The 15,479-nt window shown below is 46.6% G+C and overlaps 1 pseudogene; it reads left to right on the forward strand.

The window, feature by feature from the left end:
* The first annotated feature begins 8,843 nt into the window (after positions 1–8,843).
* LOC138098009 (lymphokine-activated killer T-cell-originated protein kinase pseudogene) lies at positions 8,844–14,968 on the forward strand (annotated as a pseudogene).
* The last annotated feature ends 511 nt before the right edge of the window (positions 14,969–15,479 follow it).

A 15,479-nucleotide genomic window follows, 5' to 3' on the forward strand; every position in this document is an offset into this window, starting at 1 on the left:
GAAAGCTTTGCAATATTCCACACGTGAGATGAGCATGCCCTGGACCAGGGTGCAAGCAGAGGCGGGTTTCTGGGTCTGTTGTGAAGGTGGGGCTGGCAGAATTTGCCCCCACAGGGGATCCAGGACTTTAAAAGACGGAAGCCAAGAAGAGTAGATCAGTCCAAACTACATGCAGGAGACAATGCAAGGACATGGGAAAGCACTCAGGACGTGTTTCTAAGTGAAAAGGCATGCTGTGGATCAGTGGGTCCAAAATGATTCCATTCTTGGAAAAAGGGAAAGACGTACGTGTGGGTACAAACACGAGAAGGCTGTCAACTGAACTGTCCCCTTGAGAGGGCTTATGATAGAGTTTATTTTTCCTTTTGCCTATTTTTAATTGCTACATTTCCCAATATGTACAGGCATGGCTCTTTGACTAGGAAAAATAAAGCAAGTCATTTGAATCATTTTATCCCTGCATCTATTGCTGTAGAACTCTCCTCCAGGCTCTCTGTGGTCCTGATGGTAATTAAAGCTACTAAAGATGTTATAGTTTCAAAGAGAGAAGGCAGTAAAGAAGTGGAAATCTTTACTTTATTTCCCAGAAACCATCTCAGGCAGAAGAGGGTCCATGCCTCGTGAACTCAGAAGAAGCAGACGCTTGGGAAAGTTTTAGTGGTAATTCATAACAAATTGTCTAACACACAGGAAGTGCCCAGAATGGTCTCCAGAATGATTTGGTAAGACATCTTCTTTACCCACGTCTCTGCTGATGGACATTGAGATTGCTTTCATGTCCTGGCTGCTGTAAATAGTGCTGCTACGAACACTGGGGCTCATGTATCTTTTTTAATTATGGCTTTTTCTGGGTACATGCCCAAGTAGCGGCATTGCTGGGTCATATGCTAGTTGTATTTTCAGCTGTTTAAGGAAACTCCATGCTGCTTTCCATAGTGGCTGTGTCAATTTACACCCCCACCGACAGGGCACGAGGATCCCCTTTTCTCCACACCCTCTCCAGCGATATGGACACCAAGGAGTGAAGGGGAGGGTGGGAGAAGTTGGGAGACTGGGACTGACCCGTGTGCACTGTTGATCCTGTCTATAAAGTAGGTGAGTAATGAGAACCTGCTGTGCAGCACAGGGAACTCTCTGGAACACTCTGTGGGGACCTGAAAGGGAAGGAAGTCCAAGAGGGAGGGACTCGTGTCTGTGTGTGGCTGGCTCATTCGCTCTGCAGTAGAAATAATGCAGTGCTGTGCAGCAACTATACTCCAATAAAAATTAATCTAAGAAAGAGTCGCTGGGGACACCTATCGGCTCTAGCTGGCTGTTGAGGGTCTGTCTCCTGCGCTGCTGGAAGAAGAAGCATGTTCAGGTGGGGAGAAGGAGGAACACCACGTGCAGCCCAGACCCTGGGTGTCACAGGTGAGCGAGAAGGATGGAAAGACGTGCTGGGATTTCACTGCCTGGAGGTTGCAGAAGCTGACCTCAGTCCTAAAGAAAGAAAAGGGGCAGATGAAGGCAGGCACAGAGGAGAGGAGAAAGTTCCCGATTAACAAAGGGCTTGCTGTCTTTACAACTGCTCAGTGAACGACGACAGCTTCTCTGGAGAAACCCCCTGAGGAACACTCAAGCCCCCTCTTCACAGGAAGCTCTATTACTTCTGGTGCACAGAGGTGGCTCACCCAGCCTCCTCGTCTATGGAAATGTTCCGATCTCCCTAAAATAAAACCTTAATAGAGTTAGGATTATTTAACTAATCCTCTCCTTTTAAATGAACAGTGAAAACGGAAACTTTTAAATGATGTGCTCGAGGTTATTTATGTGTTTAAGAAATGAGTTTCTTCAGCGTAATAATTTTAGCATGGCCAGTCTCACAGTTAATGACTAAATAAATGGCTCCCACTTTCGGTTTTGGTAAATATTCCTCACTCCATCATCATTTACTGTCTTAGGGGAGCCGTAGACTGCACCATAAACTCAGTGCGGAGAATTGGTTCAAGTTTCTTTGATGCAATATTTAGCAGAAACTGCCTATCACATCCTTTAGAGGAGATAATGGATTTTTCTCCTTTTCTGGAAAGTCTGTAACTATGACAGTCACAAAATGAGCGTTTTATCCTCTCTGGACCTGGGTCTACTCTAGTTCTCAAATTGTGCAGATTTAGACATCGGCACGAGGCTAATTCTCTCCCATCCTGTAAATGCCCAGCCTTTGTCACCGCTTTCACTAGAGAAGGAAGCGATCCCCTGGTCTAGGACAGGGCACCTCCCCGGGCCTGCCGACTGTGGGCAACTGAGTCAGCGACCCCTGACCCAGAAGGCGTGTTGCGGGCTCACAAGGCCTCGCGTTCAGACTTCTCCCTCCGTAGCAAAGCGCCATCTGCCGCCACAGCAGAGGTCAGCCCTGGAGTCCACGCTGTGCCCATGTGTCCTGGAAGAGGCACTCTGCTGTGAGCCCTGGAAGGCAGGCACCATGGCTCATCCCCAAGCTCAGGCTGCCGCGATGAAGAGCTTCCCAGGTGGCTCGGGGGAGAGAATCCGCCTGCCAATGCAGCGGGTGCCAGAGACGCGGGTCGGAAAGATCCCACGTGCCAGAGGGCAGCGATGCACCATGACTACCAGGCCTGTGCTCTAGAGCCCGGGAGCCACAGCTGCTGAAGGCTGACTGGAGCCTGTGCCCGCAACAAGAGAAAAAAGAAAAGAAAGAAAAACCACCGCAACGAGAAGCTCAGGCACTGCACCTAGAGAGTAACCGCACTCAGCACAGCCAGAGAAGAGCCTGCACGGCAATGGAGGCCCAGCACAGCCAAAAGCAAAACAGAAAAATTTTAAAAAATAGTTCAAAAAGGAAAGTAACGTTATTTAAAAAAAGAAAAGACTCCGTGATGGGAAGATCGCACCCTCCCCACCCCGACCCAATGCATCCTCCCGGCCCTAGCCCTTCTCCTGGATATTCCCCGAAGCCCCACCTCCCTCCAGCTTACCAAACGTGTGCTTCTTGTGTCTCGCCCCACCACTGTCTCCCTCCCTGCAGTGTGAGCTCCGGGGCAGGCGCTTTGCCCTGTTTTGTACTAGCGGGGCGAGTGGACCTCAGTAAACACAAAATGAGGAATAACTCAAGTGCCCCCAGAGTCTGGGAGAGCACCAGGAGCACAGTAGGTACTCGAGAGACCATTGCTGAACGCACGCGGGGGCTGTGGGTTTACGCGTGGCATGGCATCCAATCCCACACGACAAGGAAACTGAGACCCCAGAGGTTCCGCGGGTTCCTCGGGGCCCTGTGAGTGGGGAACGGCGCAGAGGAGGCGCCCTTAGCTCTGCGTGCCTGCTAAGTCACTGCAGTCGTGTCTGACTCTGTGTTAACCCCTGACCGTAGCCCACCAGGCTCCTCGGTGTGTGGGATTCTCTAGGCAAGAATACTGGGGTGGGTTGTCATGACCTCCTCCAGGAGCTCTTCCTGACCCAGGGGTCAGATTTGCTTCTCCAGTGGCTCCTTGCATTGCAGGCAGATTTTTTACCTCTGAGCCACTGGGGAAACCCCTAATTTAGCTCGATCTAGTGTCAATCCTCTTGCAACGATGCAACACTGAATAGGATTGTTTACTGCAGAAACAGACCATTGAGAACGCAGAGATTTATTGATATAAACATGCACGTTTTAATTACAGCTTGTAAATACGAGCTGTAGCTTAGAGACAAAAACTCTACTATCTGGCCCCAGTTCTCTTTCGGAGTTACCTGTTTGTCCTCTGATTTTGCTTCTCCGTTTGCTTCTGCGTCATCAACATATATTTTAAAATATTTATTGCACATCTATTTTGTGTTGAGCGCTGTTCTGTGCATAGAACACACCCAGTGAACAAAAATCCATCCTGTCCTTGTGAAGTCTACCGCCTTGCAGGGGAGAGAGATAATGAGTTATGAGTATGAGAAGAAAAGGACATTGTACAACACGTTAGAAAGTGGTAACTATGGAGAGGAAAATTAAGTTGAGCAGGAAAAGGGGGCAAGAACGTCTGGAAGAGTGTAGGGACCATGGCCTGACCTGCAGGAGGGAGCCAGGAGGAGAGGGGCCAGGACCAAGGCCTGAAGGGCGGTGCCTGGCACATCCAAGGATGGAGGAGGCTGGGGTGGCTGCTCCAGGGGTCCAGGGCCAGCAGTGAGAGGTGGGGCCGGAAGTGATCAGGGCTGGATGCCCCAGGGAAGACCTCTGCGGTTTTCCGAGGGCAGCTAGGAGCCCACTGCAGGGTTTCAGAAGAGCTGCCACACCACAAACTTTCATCTCAAAAGGATCCTCTGTGTCTGTGTTGAAAGTAAACTCCAGGGGACAGAGGTTGGGGCAGGAAGGTCAGGTCAGAGGCTCCACGTGAACCCAGACAAGAGCCGATGGTGGCTCAAAATAGACCGGGAGCAATAGAAGTGGGAAGGGCCCTCCGAACTCTCTCTAACATGCCAATTATTTGTACCGTCAAGCCTGAGGCCATGCGGCCGCTTCTCTGTCTTTTTGGCTAACTTTTATGGAAAAGTGTATAAGTTCTCCGTGTAGATTTTGATAAATATTCTCAAAAAGAACACACTTGCCGCCCGAATGGCATTCTCAGAGGCCTCACTGTGCCTCCTAGCCCCTTGCCTCTTCTCCAAAGGTGAGCAGCCTTGAGCAGTGTGGATTAGGGGTTTTTTTGGTGGGGCTGGGGGTGGGGGTGGTTTGGGAGGTTGATCTGGACCATTTTTAAATTTGTTATTGAATTTGTTACAATATTGGTTCTCTTTTGTGCCGGGGTCCAGCCCCGGTGGATCCAGGGTGATTCGAAGGTGGGGACGGAGTCGGCATCTTTGGAAAAATACGTATTTAATCACAGATATAGAGAGATTAGAAATGGATAGTGTAGTAGGAAGATTAGTGGAGAAAAAGAGGCTGAATAACTTGGATTACGTGGAATAGCATCCATGCTCCAGATGGGAATTCAGCCAGAAAAACGGGAGCAAGAGAGAAACGACATGGGGGAATCAGTCTTTCCGGAAACTGATCAGATCCCTTTATTTTTGGGTTTGCTTATATACCTTTTGTTACACATAGGGATGAATATAGAGTCACGCGGGAGTCAGCAGTCCTGACCTTTATCAAAATCAGGTGCTTCACATAAATGTATAAAAAAGGTACATCATCTTCTGGCCATGAGTGAGACCTGCTGACATTTTATGATCCTTTCTTTCTGATAACCAAAAAACTTATTTCTCCCAAGGGTGTTTTTTCTTAAACCAGGCACCACCCTCCAAATAAAGTTACATTCCTATAGGGTTGAGGGTATAGTGAGTTACAATCAAGAAAGGAATTTATTTAACCCAAGGTTAACATGATTAGTCTTAAAGGTTAATACTTATTTCTCCTATATGCTTAAAGGTTAATGCTTATTTCTTCCTATATGCTAGTTATATTCATTATAAGCGTAGGGAACATGGAGATTTAGCAGCAAACATCAGCCCAACAAATGAAAATCCTTTCACCAATGTTCCCCTTAAGATCTATTTGGTCTTAAGATATGATAAAGTTACGTTTTTACATAGCAAGGACACAATGATTTATAACAAAGCACAGTGATCTATTACAAAAGAGAAAATCCATTAACTCAAAAAGTCTAGTATCGCTAACATCAAAAACTACTGTATTTCCTTTTCTATATTCCAAATACATTGATTAATATATTCCCAGGTGCCTAAGGATATGGAGGCATGGCGGCAATCATTGACTCAACAAGAAGAAAAAGCCCTGTGCTAATTAAGACTCTCAGAATACTCCAAAACTCCCTGTGCTGTTTATGGTTGAGAGGTAGTAAGCAATCATGTGCACAGTGGCAGGAGTATGGATAATCCTGTCACACAGGCTAGTCTGTCAGCAGAGAGGTTTGACCTGAGACATCCTTGTCCCACCCAGAGCAGGGAATTAGCAGCAATTATTGACACAACAAATGAAAAACCCTTCACCAATATAATTCCTAACCAACACACTATACTAATAATTTCTAACTCCCCAAAAGAATTTGCCTTTAGTAAGTCTAAAACATCTCGTGCCTCTCAGGTTGGGAGGCTGTAAATCACATGTGGCTGGACGAACCTATACAGGAGGGCTAGATAAACTTCAGAGGAGTCCATAAGCTGAAACACTCTTGTCACGCCCAGGAAGTTTTATTGCCTTGGAGCTGCACGTTTACTCCTTCTCCGAGAGAAACGGTTATGGGGGAGAGCCCCCCGTAAAGTCAGAGGTGTAGGTGAGAGCATAAAACAGACTCTGGTTTTGGGGTTAGATGCTCGGGAACAGGGGGTTTCCTGAGGCTTGATCACGCCTTTGCATATGCCAAGCCTCCTTCCTCATGACCTTTGCCATGGGCGGAGTTCCTCACGCTGGCTCCCGGCACTTTTGTGCTTTGGTTTTTGGGCCGTGAGGCATGTGGAATCTTAGCTGTCCCATCAAACCCACACCCCTTGAACTGGAAGGTGAAGTCTTAACCAGTGGACTGCCAAGGAAGTCCCCAGTTGTTGTTGTTTTTTTTAATTTATATGACTGTAGAGGAATTATACGAGTCTTTTATGTCTGGCTTTTTTTTTTTTTTTTTCAGTGACATTTCAGTGTATAGCAATAGCTGGTTCATTTCATCAGATTTCTAGCCATCCTATTTTCACCATTTACTCTATTTTCACCATTTTACTCTATTTTCTTTATTACTAATCGCTGTTATTTAAAATTCACATCTGATGCACCTGCATATCTGCTAGCAGCAGGCCTTTTTCTATCGTCTGTTTTTGCTCTTTGGGCTGGATCCCAGTATTGTGCATGGAAACTTGTAAGGTCTGTGAATGATGTCCTTTTTCCTGAGAGGATTTATTTGCTTCTGGCAAACAGAGCACTTTAATCTAATCTGTGACTGAGCTTATCCAGAACATGGTTCAGCCTCAGAGGCTGGTTCATTTCTCACTCGCCCTTACTGCTAGGGTTCCACCTGCCAGCCAGGGGTTTCTTCAAGGACCCCTCCTCCCGGGGAGACGCTGAATCCACAGTTCTGTCTTCCCAGTACTATCAGCCTGCTGAAATCTCTGTTGAGCTTCTCAGCCTCCGAGCAGCCACTTCCTGCTTATCTTCGCAGCTTTTCTGCTGCAAATAAATTGGCAAAGAGCTCAGGAGAAAGACAGCAGAGTACCCAGGCTCGTCTCCCTGCGGTTCTGAGGGTCTGAGAACCCTGTGCTCACTTCCTCTGTCCCAGGATGCTGCCTAGAATGTATAGGCTGAGCAGCTGGCAGAAACCCAACCAAGAAGGCAGGAAGGAACAAGTGGAAACTCCAGGAGGTGACCCCCACCCTCAGATACAACAGCAAATCTCTGCAGAATGGCTGAGATCGGTGCTACCCTCAGGAATCTAACGAACACGGGTGAAAGTTGCCGTCTTACCCCCATTCAACTCATCTGTTATAGTTTCTACAAAAGTCAGATGGATTTCCACAGATGCATACTCAGTTGCTAAGATGTGTCTGATTCTTTGCAACCCCATGGACTGTAGCCTGCCAGTCTCTTCGGCCCACTGGAGTGGGTTGCCATTTCCTTCTGCAGGGGATCTTCCCGACCCAGGGATCGAACCTAAGTCTCCAGAAGCTCCTGCATTTATTTTTCATATTTTATTTAATTGTTTGTCTAGGTTTTGCCAGGTCTTAGTTGTGGCATGTGGGATCTAGTTCCCTGACCAGGGGTCGAACTCAAGACCCCTGCATCAAGAGCTCAGAGTCCTACCCACTGGACTACCAGGGAAGTCCGATACCAGGTGGGCTATCGCTTTATCACTGAGACCCCAGGGAAGCCCTGGATTTTCATGACTGATGGTAGATTACCAAAAACTTCCCCAATGAGTAGTCCCAACTGTAGCTGATGAATTAGAGCTGGTATCTAATCTAAACCAGAACAGATCAACACAGTCTTTGGTACTTGGGTTGCGACTATCCATCTGGCAGTGAGTTCTTTTAAAACCTTCCTAGGAGAGACAGCCAAAAGCAGCTGCATTACGTCAAAAGGACAGAAATGCAGGTTCACCGCTTTACCCCACGGGCACACTCATCTTCCTGCCCTCTGTCATCTTGACAGTCCCCAGAATACCATGCTGGTCTACTGTGCTTTTGGCATCATGCTAATTGGAAGGGCAGACAGGAAGTAGTGAGGGCTTTGAAGGCTAGAGTGAAACACATGTGTCAGAACATAACAATTCTTTAAGCTTCCTAAGTCCTGCCATACTGATGAAGACCTAAGAGGTCGGTGCCTCTTACGGGGATGCCCTCTAAGGTAAATGATTACCCTGTATAAAATGGTCCATGGCTTGGGGACACTTTGGATTTGGGGGGCAGCCTATATTGCGCTTGATACTATTTCTTGAGTGCTGGGCTTGAGTGAGGCCCACAGTATAAGTGGCTCTCCAGAAATTCTAGGTTTCAGTGCAGCTTATCCTGCTACTGAGGCCACATAATTTATCAGATCCATCAGTGCTAGACGTATCCAGAGTAGAATAAGATGCTGTGAGGGACCTTAGACGAGCCCCGGTGGGAGATCAACGGTGCAAAATATTGAGGGTTCTAGACCGAGGTCATGGCCATTCCATTTCAGGGACTATTTACTGTGAAAACACTCGTATTTAAAAACCAGCTCCTGGGAAAAGCCCGGCAGATTCACAATGACAGTTGCTGAGTCCGTGTGTTGGCAGGTGGGACCCCCAGGCGGCCGCGGACTCTTTGGGGCCACTTGGGACCAGTTTTCAAAATAGCCTTTCCCTGGATGTCTCGTCGTCCTACCTCGTGGCTCCAGAACTTGAGTGATTATTACAATGGAAGAAACCAATAGTTTCAAGACACCAAGCAGATAATGTGAAAAAAGGAAGTCTGCGTCATGTTTAACGCCATGTATAAATATCCCCGCCTCTTCATTTATGCAGAAGCTTGGCTTTGGTACTAGAGTAAATGTCTACCTTAAGAAAAGATCTCCAAGAGTCTTGTCTCATTCTCCTCGGGCTGTGAAAAAGATTAATCCTAGATGTAATGATGTTTATCAGAGTATGTATCTAAAGAGACTAACTCATGAAGCTAAGAATTTGAAAAGACTCAATCATCCAAACATTATAGCTTTCACTGAAGCTGGCGATGGTTGTCCACCTTGCTATGGAATATGGAGGTGAAAAGTTTCTGAATGACTTAATAGAAGAACAAAATAAAGACAGCCAAGATCCTTCTCCAGCAGCCATAATTTTAAAAGTTGCTTTGAACATGGTAAGAGGGTTAAAGCATCTACACCAAGATAAGAAACTGCTCCGTAGAGATATAAAGTCTTCAAACGTTGTTATTAAAGGTGACTTTGAAACAATTAAAATCTGTGATGTAGGAGTCTCTCTGCCATCGGATGAAAGCATGACTGTGACTGCCCCTGAGACCTGATCCTTTAGCACTGAGCCTGGGAGACCTAAAGAAGCTCTGGAGGAGGATGGTATTACTACCGACAAGGCAGACATATTTGCCTTTGGCCTTACTCAGTGGGCAATGATGACTTTATCTATCCCACACATCAGTTTTCCAGACGATGATGATGATGAAACTTTTGATGAAAGTGACTTTGACAATGATGCCTGCTAGGCAGCTTTGGGAATGAGGCCACCTATTAACACGGAAGAACTGGGTGAAACGTACCAGAGAGGAACCGAGCTCTTCTCTGTGTGCACTGATGAAGATCCTAAAGGTCGTCCTTCAGCTGCGCACACTGTGGAGGCTTCAGTAATGGACGTCCTGTGGTCACCTCACACCCATGACTACTGGAGCCTCAGGTACGGCTCATGTACACAGCAGTTCTGTTTACCACGATACATTCATGTACCTATTATGATGATCCATCATTATTAGACGGAAGTGGCCTATTTTAGGACCATAGATAGTACCTTAGTAACATTTGCACAACTGTTTCTATTACAAAGGTATTTCATGTATGCTTATGTTAATAAGCATTTGAGATTGCAGAGAGTTTTCTATAAAGTTTAAGAAACTATTCAAAAATTTGAAATTTATATAGATTTTAAAAGAGTGCTGTAAAACTGATGTCTGACATTAATTTGGATTGATTGACTATTTGATGATCTTTCTCAGATGTTCTCTATTTTAATGGATCTACTGAAATTAGCACTTTGTGTATTACAAAAGAAGTCTACATCTGTTTACCTTTTAAAACAAACCTTTGGCGGGCCTTTCTTGGCTGATGTGCATATTAAATAGGGTCGCTGAGACCAGAGACCTGGGATAAGGCTCAAAAAAGTAGCTCCTTGGGTATATCCAAACAGCTTCGGTTAAGGCTCATCTTGTTCCAGAGCTTTGTTTTTTGTTTTAATTTATTGAATGTATTTTCTGTACTTGTCTTTTTAATACTTTTATTTACTGATCTATATTTTAAGCATATCACAGTATTGGTATAAAAATAAAACCCTAAAAGGACAATATAGAATAAAGGACTTGTCAGTCACCCAAAGCTGTCTTATCCTGTTTTGTACTCTACTGAATTGAGTGTTGTCATTAAACTTACTGAGTGAAAGTTTAAAAAAACAACAACAACAACAAAAAACAGCTCCAGGACTTCCCTGGCAGTTCAGTGGTTAAAACTCCATGCTCCAAAGGCGGGGGGCGGTGGTGGGAGGGTGGGGGTCTGGGGGTGGGGGGGTGTGTGTGTGGGTGTGTGCAGTTTCAGTTCCTGGCCAGGGAACTCAGATTCTGCATACTGTGCGGTGCAGCAACAAAAAATAATAATAATTAATTTAAAAATTAAGACATTTTTAAAAATAATAATAAAGGTAGATTTTGAATTTAAAAAAATTAAAAGAAACTAGGAAGAACTTGGAAAAAGTTTTAAAATAAAAACCAGCTCCTGTAGTGATGATAGATAATAGCAATCAGGCTGAAAATGGAACATCAAGTGATTATATGACCAGAACTGCTCATCACGAGGAGGACATCATCACATCCACCACGTCAGTCAGGCATCTGATGGAAACGGTACATTTAGGATCAGTCCCGAGCAAGTCCAGAGGCCACAAGGCGACCCAGGGCTCCACGTCCCCTCCCTGCATTGTCCTGACACTTCTCTCAGCTTTATAACAATGGGAGGGGTGGCGGGGGCTGCTACGAGTCACTGGTGTAGGCGGGGAAACAGCTTGTCCCTGCTTCGAGGATGGATCGGTTCCCATCACAGTGCTCGCTGGCAGTGGACCACTGTCAACACTGCGGCTCTGGCAGGGGCGGCCCTAGAGACAATGCTGAGGGGAGACCCTTCCAGAAGGTCCTGTGGAGAACATATGCTCACAGTGTCTGTGCACACATGCACGCGCATGCACACGTGCGCGCACACACACAACTATAAGGAAAATACCACTGTAGCCACGCAGGAGAAGCTGGCTCTCTGCATCACAAAAGACATTATCAAGACATCGCCAGTGGGTGAGAGACTAGTTACGAGCCAAAGATTAGAGAGGAAAAGGCTTTTGAAGAACATAAATAGCCTGATGAACTCAAATATACTCGATGTCTGGAGAATCACAGGACAGAGCGAGTTCCTTCTTCCTCTACAGAGTGAAGGGGTTTGCATGGACGAACCCCACATATGTGCCTTGTACAACTTCAAGGCTCGGGAAACAGTTTGAAAGCCTGAGCCAATCCACCTCTTTCTTCCAAAAATGTCTCCAGTCCATCCATCTCTGGCAGGGAAGAACCGTCCATGGTACTAACACCCCACAGAGAAGGGCCTGGGGCAGCTTCCCAGTCACCATGATGCTCTACCATTTTGACACAAGTGCATATTGCTTTAAGGCTCTCCTACCGCAGGTGAACCCTCATTCTTCTTCTAGTCTCAGGGGAAACAGGAAGAAGTTGCCTTCATTTCACCACATACTTTTACATCCCTCAGGGTATAATGATTCTTATATTCGACTGGGATGTGATTCAGTTCAGTTCAGTCGCTCAGTCGTGTCCGACTCTTTGCAACCCCATGAATCGCAGCACGCTGGGCCACTCTGTCCATCACCGACTCCCGGAGTTCACTCAAACTCATGTCCATCGAATCGGTGATGCCATCCAGCCATCTCATCCTCTGGCATCCCCTTCTCCTCCTGCCCCCAATCCCTCCCAGCATCAGGGTCTTTTCCAATGAGTCAGCTCTTCGCATGAGGTGGCCAAAGTATTGGAGTTCCAGCTTCAGCATCAGTCCTTCCAGTGAACATCCAGAACTGATCTCCTTTAGAATGTGATTAAGGGGAATTAAAAGAGGCTGAGAATATACGTATCAAGCCATTCTTATTTGCGTGAGTTGTTCAATAAGTTTCTGTTTGCCTCCCCAAGTAGATATATAGAACTGAGAAAGGATATTTTTTCTTATTATTAAAGGTTAAATTATGTCCCCCTCCAAAATATCTGTGTTGGAGTCTGAACCCCTAGTACCTGGGAATGTGACTTTACTTGGACACAGGCAGTTAGTGAAGATGAAGTCACACAGCAGTAGAGTGGGTGGACTACGCCGTATTCCAGGATGACTGGTGCCCTCATATCCCACGTGGAGGCAGAGACACACACTGGGAGGGGCTGCGTGATGACGGAGGCAGAGACGGAAGTCATTCAGCTGCAAGTCCAAGAATGCCAAGGAACGCGACAGCCACCGGAAGCTAGAGGAGGCGCCTGCTGGTACCTTGATTTTGGATTTCTAGGCTCCAGAGCTGTGAGACAAGACGTTTCTTTTTTTAAGCTGTCTGGTATGCAGTCTTTTGTTATGGAAGCCCTAGGAAACTAATGCAGTTGTATTAATCATTTCTCTTTGATCAATTTTCTAACATGTATTGATCAGAATAAAAGTGCGTCTCCACAATTGACCCATTTCTTCTCTTTTTTGAGAGACTTTGGAAGCTTCTGAATTAAGAAATTATTTTCAGGAATAGTAACCTAAGTTTCAGTTTTGGCTATATTTAATTCTAATTTATAAATCAGTAGCACTTCTCCCAAAAAGATCTGTCCTAAATCCATCTGAAATTCAAAGAAGCACTGATTTCAAACAACTCACTACCTTCACAGTCCTTAATAGATACACAATTCTCTCTAAGAATAGCAGAGCATTATTCTAAAATTAAAATCACCACTAAAGCTGGGTGACAGAGTGTCTTTATGTGGGCCTCCACAGGCCTGGCTATGCCAGATTTAATTAAGGAGCTTTATTTGCATCAATAAATTATTATCCAAGGTAAAATAAAAGTTATTCGATTTGTTCACACTCAATTTCGTTTAGGTGTACAATTAGTGGTTTAAGTCTATTGCAAAATAATTCAGCCAAGAAATCAATTTTAGCACCTACCAAAAGCCCAACCAAGCTATAATTACAGTCTTCTAAATGCTAATTGTGTACAGTTTGGGATAGGAAGTACACATATATATCATCTTACTGTTTACCACCAAAAATTATACTTGCGTAAAACATGGGAAAATTATCTTTGTTATTTATGACCCTGCATAGGCTAGGGTGTTCGTTTTATAGCCCTTTCTGGATCAGTCCAGGTTAATAAACTGCTGTTTTCTGTGGTTGTCTGCGTACCTTTTATTCTTCTTCAGCCGTTGGAGGTTAAAGAGGGTTGAGGCACAGAACTCCATAGTTGGAGGCAGCGGGGACTAGAGACCACAGTGGGAGCTGGGGCCTCGGGGCAGAGCCTGGGTTTCTGGGGGCTTTGCTACCTGGATGCTCAGAGTGTTCACATCCAATAAGAGGACCGGCCACCAGCCAGGGGGTGAGTGACTAACGGAGGGACCGATGAAAACGAAGCTTGTTGCCTAATGGAAACTAAACACTGCTCCAGGGAGGCTGTCAGGTGAGCACCCCTGACGAAGAACCAGGATAAGGTGTGACAACATTCAACAAGCTCTTCTGAGAGTCTTGGTGGCCTCTAAAGCAGCTGCATCTGCAAATTCTGCAGGGGATACTGGGAACAGTTGAAGAGTGCAAAGGCAGGACACGCCTGAGTTGGGCTGTGCTGCTTTCATAATATTCTCTTCCCATCTGTCAAAACCACAGTCCCCGTGACAAGGACGCTCGCTTGCGTCCGGCAGGCCCAACACGGGTCTCTCTCCCTGGGAGGCGGATTAGCAAGTGACTGTCACTGCCACGCCTGCAAGGGAGCTGAAAATGGACTGAGGATGGGAGAAGCTGGGCGGTTCAGCCAGGGCCCCACAGCTCCTCAGTACCACATTTTGACACTACGAATATTTTGCATTTCACAGGGAATGGCGAATGTCACAGCAAACACGCGTGCGTTTTTCTATTTATTATTAAGAGCTATTCTGTATAGTGATCACATCCCACACAGTGTCTCCTTGCCTGGGACTGTGGAGGGAAGCCTCTTAATGCCTTAGCACAGAAAGAACTGTTGTCAGGACTTCCCCGGGAGTAGAGTGGTTAGGAATCTGTCTGCCAGTCCCGGGGACAGATGGAACGCTGGATGGGTTCAATCCCTGGCCCCGGGAAGGCCCCACATGCACAGGAAACTAAGCCTGTGCGTCACAAGCACCGTGGCCCACGGGCCTGGAGCCCGTGCAACAGCCAAAGCCGTGCAGTGAGACGTCCTCGCACGGCAACGAAGACCCAGCGCAACGGAAAGTAAGCAACATTAAAGAGAGAACTGTTCTCCTGAGCACAGGGCTGGGGGTGCCCTGTTCACACAGCACAGCCTTCCTCTGGAGAAATGGATGTATGTTCTCCTGGGGCACCTTCACTCCTAAGAACACCGACGAGACTCTCCAAGGTGCCCAGGTGTTGAAAGACAAGCAAGGCTTGATTCAGAGAATGACGGTGGGGAAGGTGGAACAGGTGGAGGTGACGAGGCTGGAGGATGCGATCGGCTCGTGGAGAATGCCGCGTGACCCTGGCACTAAGTTCGAGGGGAGACGGTGACAAATGCGGTGTGTGCAAAGGAAGCGCGGGGGGCAGTTAGGAAAGAGTCGCCGTGAGGAGGTGATGAAGGACCTGGGGGTGGCGAGTGTAGCCTGGAGAAATCCTGAGGAGGCACCACACCTGGATCCTCCTCGGCCGAGGACCCGTGAAGAAAGAGGCCGACATTCGGTGGAAGCGCGGTGCATGGTGAGATCACTGGAAAAGAGTACGAGGCGGGAGAGTTCACCTTGGCTTAAGAAAAATCACCCTAGCAATTACAGCAGACAGTGATGATCTATGGAATTTTTTATCCTTGGCTGGAATTATATAAGGAACAATTGGATAACTGTCCAAAAGAGCGTCATTTGGCTGAAAGAAATGGCCCTGGGTGTCTTCTGGAACCTAAGCACCTACACCTCCAGGAGTAAGGTCTTGGCTCCCTGACTTCATTATTCCTTGGTGTCTGCTAGAGATCTCTCCACAGTACAGTGATCCTTCTTATCTCCTATGATCTCAGGGCCACTTAGAATAA

Source organism: Capricornis sumatraensis, chromosome 22 (genome assembly GCF_032405125.1).
Source record: "Capricornis sumatraensis isolate serow.1 chromosome 22, serow.2, whole genome shotgun sequence".
NCBI lineage: Eukaryota > Metazoa > Chordata > Mammalia > Artiodactyla > Bovidae > Capricornis > Capricornis sumatraensis.